We start from the raw sequence: 9,712 nt of genomic DNA on the forward strand, positions 1-9,712 counted from the left end.
TCCACTGCCTCGTCCTTGGTATTTTGCGACTTGGAATAGGGTAGGACCCTTCCGTAACTAGCCTATTGTTTTAACTATGCAAAGTAGGAAAACCCATGGGGGTTTCGGTCATGGTCTATATGTCTTCAAAAAGGTAGGGTACAAACCCTCACTGTCGAACTAGCTTTTGTATGTAAATTTAAACTCTTGGAGGTTCTTTGGTTTTCTTCTGGGTTATCAATGTTCTTTGATATTTGATTTAGTACATGTAATGGATTGTTTAAAGAAATAAAAACAATTTTATAGGACAGTGGTTGAATATTATTTGTAAATGTACCTGTGATTTAAATTTGAAGCGTGTGATCTTTGTTAGGTTTGCTTTAACTGTAGTTTCTGTTCCAGTACACTATTCTTCACAAAATTTCTTTAATATTGTTCTTCTTGGAGATTCTGTAGTTTTCCTAATTATCAAAGTCTCACAGTTATATCTTAATTACCATTTCATCACTCGTGCACATAAAAAGAATCACTTTACTTATAGAAGAAGTATGTATTTAAATTTCTTTCACGTACACACAAAATATTCAATGCAATTTATAACTCTTGTCTTTCTCCTAAAAAATGGCAGCCATCACAATTGGGATCTGGCTTGGATTTTATGTCTTGCCAGGGTTTCCTCACAGTTTAGAAATTGTCTTCCTGTTACCTAACAGTTTCTTGAAATAAATTCTTAGTATTTAACTAATACTAATTTACTGTTTCTTTAATTTTAAATGACAATGGCTGTGTCAGCCCAAATTTAAATAAAAACAAAAATGAGATAAAATTCACAAATCTCTTCTTCTCTTCTACAGAAGAAGTCAATTTCAGCTGTCGCCTTTCAGTTGGATGCTCCTGCACCAATCTACGTAATAATTGTCATGAATAATGCCCAAGGTAAGACCTACAAAGAAAGAGAATCAGTATAAGAACCTGGCTCTAAAATGTATAACCCCAAAACCTGAAAGGAAAAAATATAGTACACCCACTTGAGTTGCACGATATCTCAACTTGTAAAGAAAAGCCAAAGATAATTTGTATATGAGTTTTTGGCTTATGAAGGAATGAAACACATTAGTTGTGTAAGGAAGGAAATGTTTACCTTAGTACTCCTTTTAGCGAACGAAGAGAGATCACACTGAGAAAAAGAGAGATATTACCGTAAGCAGTTGGGTAAAAGAGAGTCGGCATAATTATAAAGGAAATGAAAACAATAAATAACATAATTATTACAATTTTAATTGGAGCTTGGCAGAAGCCCAGTTTTATGTCATCCTTGAAGGAGACTCGTTCAAACCTGGCGAATTGGTTCTGAGAAAAAAATGACAGCCACAATCATTTTGTATAAGCAACAATTAAGTCAAAATAAGAGGAGTTAAAAATTACTGTGATTATATTTCAATACTTACCAAGAAGGCGTGAGTTAGTAGTCAACTTAGACTAGGGTTGATGTTACAGGCGACAGAGCTAGATGGAGTCGAGGAAGCTTTGCAAATTATTTGATGATGCGACGTAGGGGGAAGTTGTAGTGTCACGCCCCTATCCCGACGGTAGTATTTCAACCGCTCATAGGGAGGTGCGGCACCACCACCCAATTTCTTTTCACCAGTACTTTCAAGTGTGGACTACACCTACATTCAATACTTAAAATAATGTCACTTCACTAAGAATTCATCGTTCATCTTACAAAGTGGAAACATTCATTTTTTAACTTCATTCACATATAAAAGTACACAAGTACAGTTAATATTTTAAGGGAGGGGCAACTCCCTGATAAGATCTTGTCCATAATAATATAATAGTATAATTTTACAGTTTCATATACAATCCAAAATTTCAAGGCAACCCCAAAATACCTTGGCCAAAATAATGCCAAATTGTAATTTTCAGAATTCTGCCCAAGTTGTCATTCCCCACTATTGTGAAACCTTGACCGTTTCTACATTCGGGGCAGTCCGCCCTACTATGCAGCCTTTCCCACTCCAACTATCGCACTGTGTCACATGTCCAAGTCACCGTTCAGTTCTGCCTAGCGCTATCATTCCACCCGATCCATGGGTCATGTTATCTCCCCGACGCCTGTGTCTTGCCCACCGCTCGGTGCTTCATTTACACTTGCTCAATCGTCATGTCACCTGGCTCGTGGGTTGTGCAGACTCGCCTGAGTTTGGGTCGCCTCGCCCAACCTTCACGCTGTCGTGTGGGCACGCCTAACTTGTCCATTGTGCACTCCACCCGTCCACCCCATCACCAACACACCAAACCCCCAACTCGCTCGCCTGTCCGAAATCGCCCTTCGCCCGGCTACTAGACTACAAATTACCCGCGGTAGACACTCCCTCACTGCTACCTGGCTCACCCAACTGTAGTTCTGTTTGGCCCTTGCCCTGCACTCATCCGATTCACCTTGCCTTGGCACTTCGGTCTGTTCACATGCCTGCACCTAGGCCTCCTTCGTATGCTCACACTTCTCCACACTCCAAGTTCGTATACTTTTGTGCTTATTACTTAAATTTCCTTTCTTCCACTGATCTAGAATTTATCCTGGACAAAGAATTAAAGGTATTACAGACTCATGTGCATGTATGTGCCCATGTTACTTTATGAAATGGATCGATAGGATTGCAAAATAAAGAGACACTAAGGTAGTTAGAGAAAACATAATAGGAAAACATGTAATACAACAAGTTTAATAAGGATTTCACCCAATACTCTTGGGCTACGTCTCATGCTCTAGCTTTTAGTGGTGGCCTCTCTATTATGTTTTCAAAGCAGAGTTTCTTTACAATAGTGAGCTCAATTTGAGTCTCACTCAAGAGATATGAATCAGTAGGATTTGAGTACACATACTCGCCTTACTGGTACTTGACCTCTACTGGTCATAGTAGTATGATCCCAATCTGAAACTCATACATGACAAGCCTATTCCAAGGAGCTTGCTTGAACCTTTCAAGCTTTCTCTGGAGTGCACAGACTCTCTGACTCTCTCTGGCTTTGTCTGGCTCGATGTTGCCCTCAGGTCAGCTTGGCTTCTTCTCTCTATTTTCTGCTCTTAGCTTTTTGTGTCTAACTAACTCCTCTGTGTGTGTGTGTGTGTGTCCTCTGCTTCTACCAGTCATGGATTTAAAGCTAGTCTACTTTCTGTCAGTTCGTTTCCACTTCCCGACTTTCTAGTTTTCCTTCCTCTGCCCGTTCGAATTCCTTTGTTCTACATCATCATCACTGTGTAACGCTTCACAGGGAGGTGCCCACCTGTTTCGTAATGAGCTGAGTGTCAATTCTCTTGGAAATTTTTGAACGGTCGTTATTTCCGTTTGCTCCAAGATTGCTCGTGAAACACAAATCTTCTGCCAACTCATCGTCCACGTCGGACTTCAAATCCCATGTAATCTTACGTTAAAACCTTGTCAAATCCGGTCATTTATCGGGACACGCCTCCGCCGTTGATCTGGGCCCCCCAGATCCTATAGTCGTCATTCATATCGAGCGGGTAAGTAGCATGAAATTTACTCGTCCGATGTGAGCAGTTTTCTCTCTCTTCCACTGGACGCATGTCACTCAGTGTGTGGCATCGGGTGGGACTCGGTCAAAATTTCTAACTACCTCGAGGCCTTCCGATATCCTGTCGGTTTTGTGGAATCCACGAAACTGAATTTATTACTTTTCTGCATTTCATAGCCATTTCGGGTCTGGGCACTTCGGGGCTTTCCTTCACTGAGGGGGATGCCCTTCCATACACGATTAGTGCTTTTAGCACTAATCGCATATCAGAAACCACCCACGTTTCTTGAATTAGCCTCTGGTTTTGCCAATTTGCACCATTGCATGTTACCATGGGCCAACGGTCTGCGCACTCAACCGAGGGTCCTCGTTGCTCCACGCTGATTACAATTGCAACTATCACGAGGATTCCTTCTGATAGCTTGATCTTTCTAAGACTTGAATCTATTTGGCATAATTTGAATGAGTTTACAAAAACTTAGAGAGTGTTTAGGATCTAATTCGGATCATGGCCTTCCTACTGAAAAAACATTTAGACCACCAAAAGTTTATTTTTAAGCATCAATCAAGTGAGGTTACTAATTCCTTGCTTGCCCAATTTATATCCATTCTGCACTTCTTTGGTTTGAACCTTTGAGTCCAATCATGAGGTACTCAACATCCTCTCTGCGCGTAGTTCCCACCTTCCTGTCGAAAACTATATCTTCCTGCAATTCTTTAAGATATTTAGGCAACATATCATCAATAGAAGGCAATTGACTCTGCTCTTCGGGATCTTCAATTAATGAAGGTTCAGATAATCTCAAGTTGTCTGCATTAACAACTAAGTAGATGTGCATGTAAGCTAGTAAATCAAGGCGAAAAGCATTCTCAAAAATTTTCTCAAGTATCTTGAAAGGTCCATACCTTTTTGGATTTAGCTTCTTACCTTCACCTTGCATTTGGTATTTGTTGATATACAGCCAGACTTGATCACCAACTTGGAAACTATGCTCCATCCGATGCTTGTCATGCCTTGCCTTGTACTTGGCTTGGCTCTTTTCCAGCTGTTCCTATATTGCCTTGTGAATCTCTTGGATTTGTTCGATGAACTTAGTTACCTTGTCCACATCGCTATGTCCATTAACCACTATGTCTTTACTAAAGACAATATCCAAGGGAGACCTTGGTGTGAAACCAAAATAGGTCTCAAAAGGAGATCTCTATGTAGAAGAATATTTAGCTCAGTTGTAAGCATGTTTCACATAACATAAATGTTCATCCCAAAGCTTGGGATGCTTGCTGCAATAGCCTCTGAGCAATTGGATCACTGTCCTGTTGACCACTTCTATTTGGCCATCTGTTTGCGGATGAAAAGTTGTGCTCTTCTTTAGCCTAGTGTCCATCAATTCCCACAGACTTGACCAAAATTTCCCAACAAATTAGGTATCTCGATCAGATATAATGGAAGTGGGCAATCCAAAATGAACCCATACATGCTGAAAGAACAACTTTGAAATTTGTTCAGCTATAATCAGTTTGTTACAAGGTATTAAAATACACATTTTGTTGAACCTATCCACAACAACATATAAATAGTCATGACCTTTCCTAGATTTAGGCAGTCCTCAAACAAAGTCCATGGCAACACTTTCCCAAGGATGAGAAGGAATTGGTAGTGGAGTGTACAAGCCTAGATTTCTATTGTTGGGCTTGCTTTTAGCACACATGATACACCCTCTTACATATCTAGAAACTGTCTCATTCATTTTTTGCCAATAGAAAAATATTTGCAGTTGTGCAACTGTTTTACTTACACTAAAGTGACTTGATATTAGAGAAGTGTGCGCCTCTTGAATTATCTTTACTCTTTCAGTTTGTGGAATGCATAGCTTCCCAAAATGATACAAGAGTTGGTCCTTAACATGATAATCCAATTCTTCTACTTGTTTTCCATGACTTAAAGTTGCATATACATCTTTAAAATCTATATCTTGAGCATATTGTTCAATGTAGCTTTCATGCCATACTGAATTATGCTTTAGTATAGTGGATGCATTTATGATTGGTCTGGACAACATATCTGCAACTTTATTGTGTATGCCCTTTTTATATTTGATGACAAGATGAAAATGTTGTAGAAAACCCATCCACATATAGTGTCTTGATTGCTACAACTTAGTTTGTGAGTGCAAATATTGAAGTGGTTGATGGTCAGTATGTATAACTGTCTCTTTGCCCATTAAATAATGTTTCCACTTTTTCACACTCTGTACTAATGCATACAATTCTTTATCATATGTGGGATAACTAATTACTGCAGAATTAAATGTCTCAGAATGATAACATATGGGTTTACCGTGCTGCATCAACACTGCTCCCATGGCATAGTCACTGGCATCTGTTTCAATCTCAAATGATCTTTGAAGATCGGGCAATGCTAGTACTAGTGTTGTACTAATATTTTATTTTAAGGTGTCGAAGGCTTTCTGTTGTTTGCCTCCCCACTGAAACACCTTGTTCAATCTTGTTAAAGCATGTAAGGGAGCTGCAATTAAGGAAAAGTTAGAAATAAACATTCTCCAATACTGTGTTGCTCCTAAGAAGCTTCTAACTTCAGTAACAGATTTGGGTTTAGGCCAATTTACAATGACTACAAACTTAGAGGGATATATCTTTAATTCGCCACCCCCTACAATATGACCCAAATAATTCAAAGATGTTTGGCCAAATTCACATTTTGAGAGCTTAACATAAATATTTTCTTCTTTCAAAACATATAGAGTCTACTTAACATGCTTTAAATATTCTTCCCATGTTTTACTGAATATAAGGATTTCATCCAAATGTACAATGACAAAATCATCAAGAAAGGGTCTGAGTACATCATTAATTACTCTCATGAAAGTAGCAGGAGCATTAATTAAGCCAAAAGGCATAACCAATCACTCATATAATCCCTGCTTTGTTTTGAACGCAGTCTTCCATGCATCTTTCTCTACAACTCTGACCTGATTAACGCCACTATGCAAGTCCAACTTGGAAAAATAAACAGCTTCCTTTAATTGATCCAATATATCATCTATGCGAGGAAGGGGATAATGATTTTTTATCGTTATCATATTCAGTGCTCGATAATCAATGCACATTCTCCATGAGCCACCTTTCTTTCTCACTAAGACAATTAGAGACCCACATGGTGATGTGCTAGGTCTGATGAACCCCTTCTCGAGTAGCTCCTGTACCTGCTTCTTGATTTCTGCATTCTCTAAAGCGGACAACCTGTACATTCCGATGTTAGGCAATGGAGAATCTTGCTGCAAATTAATATCATGTACTATTTCCTTTTTGGGTGGCAGACCTTTAGGTTCCTGAAATAGTATATCATATTCTAAAACAACTTTTTCTAAATCAGCTTGCTTTTTAGCATTACAGCCCTCAAATACATTGGTTTTATCATGTTTCTTTTCCTTTACAACCATCAATAAAAATTGTTTGCACGAATTTACAATTATTTTCATCTACCCTGAGTTTATGAGAGTATAATTATTCTTGAGTTTGTGAGCTCTTACAATATATTCGATTCCACCTTTAACGAGTTGATACTTTTTTTCAGCTCTATGGAAAATAGCTTTTCTATCATACAAGGACTTCCTAAAACAATTCCACATATATCCAAGGGAACAATATCTAGCTCAACCTCATCTACAAATGCTGACCCAAAAGAAAACCTAAGTTTACATTGTCTAGTCACTTGTAGCTGTGCTTTATCACATAACCAGCCTAATGGATCTGGCCTTTTGTGAGGTGTGGTTAGTAATCCCAACTTCTTTACAATTGCTTCAGAAATTAAATTTACTTGTGAGCCACTATCAAATAAATTATCAATCTTTTGATGCTTGGAAATAACTCGAATATGAAAAATCTCAAGTCTTTTCCTCTCATTTTCTTCATTATCAATAGATTGTGCAGAATTACTAGTAGATGCTTCAAAATTTTTAGCTTTTATACTTGTGGCTGTGATTGTTGTTTCATCCCCTAAGTCTAACCCCAAATCCTTTTGAATAGCTGCAGCAGTCTTCTTCTTCTTGCCCTCAAACTTCTTGGGTCTCAGCTCCGGATGCAGTATCCAACAGTGTTCATCATCATGCCCATCCTTCTTACAGTGAGTGCATGAAGACTTGGTCTTTTGTACAATATTGGCCTTCCTCTCTTTCCATTTCTGTTTTCTCTTTTCCTTTCTTTTTCTTGCCGTGGGTTTTGATGATCCCCCAACTTCTGGGTTCACGTTATTTCCTCTAGCTTCTAGATGTGTAGCCTGAACAGATACCTCATCTATGCTAGTGGGATTAAACATGAGAATAATGTGCCTTAAGTAGTTGTGTAGACCACCTATATACTTCAGCAAAGTTTCAGGTGAGTCTAAATAAATTCCTAGAATCAAAGCTCTTTTCCTAAATTCTTGAGTGTAACTTTGTACACTTTTCCCTTTTAATTGGCAAAGAGTTCGCCAGCTCATCATGGCTTTCTGCATATGGCTAGTGGATAGAATTTCTTTTTAATTGCAGAAACAAATTCATTCCAGATAGAAAGGATTTTACCATGTTTCTTCATGTCAGCTTGTGTCCTACCTTCCCACCATACCAAGGCAGTGCCTCCAAGGCATAGGTTGGCCAGCTAAATCTTTCTCTTGTTTGAATCGTTGCTCTTCACTCTGCAATAAACATTAATCTGTCAATCCAATTATCCAGCTTCTCTGCTTTCAACTCTCCATCATATATCGGTAAATCAAATTTAACATCTAATTTAATCAAAGATGTTTTCTTTTTGTTTTCAGGGCTACTAGGAGGTGTTGGAAGTTTTTATTCTTTCCCTTTGCCTTTAGAGTGGTCATGGAGGAGAGATTCTTCTACTCCTTTATCTTGTTTGGAGTTTGATGAATCTTCAGCTCTACCTTTCTTAAATTCTCTATAAATTTCCTCCACCATGGCTTTCATCGTCAGGAAACCATCCATGAACTAGTAGTCTGATTCCAACGGATTTTCTTCTGACATTTTCCTCTTAGAGTGGACTCTTCCAATTTCAGGGTTAGCTTCAACCAACTCTCCTTCTCGTAATTTAAGCTTTTATCTAGTTAGCATTCAACAACAAAATCCAACACAAGCTTGTCTAACCTTAGTAACCTAGAGCTCTGATACCACTTGATCTAGAATTTATCCAGGACAAAGAATTAAAGGTATTACAGACTGATGTGAATGGATGCGCCTATGTTACTTTATGCAATGGATCGATAAGATTGCAAAATACATAGACACTAAGGTAGTTAGAGAAAACATAATAGGAAAACATGTAATACAACAAGTTTAATAAGGAGTTCACCTAATACTCATGGGCTACGTCTCCTAGTGTAGCCTTCAATGGTGGCCTCTCTATTATGTTTTCAAAGTAGAGTTTCTTTACAACAGTGACCTCAATTTGAGTCTCACTCAACAGATATGAATCAGTAGGATTTGAGTACACAGACTCTCCTTACTAGCACTTGACCTCTACTAGTCATAGTAGTATGAGCCCAATCTGAAACTCATACATGATAGGCCTATGTTGAGGAGCTCGCTTGAACCTCTCAAGCTTTCTTTGGAGTGCACAAACTCTCTGACACTCTCTGGCTCTATCTGGCTCGATGCTGCCCTCAGGTCAGCTTGGCTTCTTTTCTCTGTTCTCTACTCTTAGCTTTCTGCATCTAACTAACTCATATGTGTGTGTGTGTGTCCTCGGCTTCTGTCAGTTCATGGCTTTAAAGCCAGTCTGCTTTCCGTTGGTTCGTTTCCGCTTCCCAACGTTCTAGTTTTCCTTCCTTTGTTCGTTCAAATTCCTCTATTCTGCATCATCATCACTGTGTAACACTTCACAGGGAGGTGGCCACTTGTTTCATAATGAACTGAGTGTCAGTTCTCTTGGAAATGATTAAACGGTCGTTATTTCCATTTGCTCCAATATTACCCGTGAAACACGAATCTTCTACCAACTCATCGTCCATGTCAGACTTCAAATCCCATGTAATCTTGCTTTACAACCTTGTCAAATCCGGTCATTTATCGGGACGTGCCTCCGCCATTGATCTGGGCCCCCTAGATCCTACGGTCGTCCTTCATATCGAACGGGTAAGTAGCATGACGTTTACCCATCCGATGTGAGAGGTTTTCTCTGTCTTACG

Source organism: Pinus tabuliformis, chromosome Q (genome assembly GCF_031772625.1).
Source record: "Pinus tabuliformis cultivar Carrire ecotype Pingquan chromosome Q, CPIR1, whole genome shotgun sequence".
In the NCBI taxonomy this organism is placed as follows: domain Eukaryota; kingdom Viridiplantae; phylum Streptophyta; class Pinopsida; order Pinales; family Pinaceae; genus Pinus; species Pinus tabuliformis.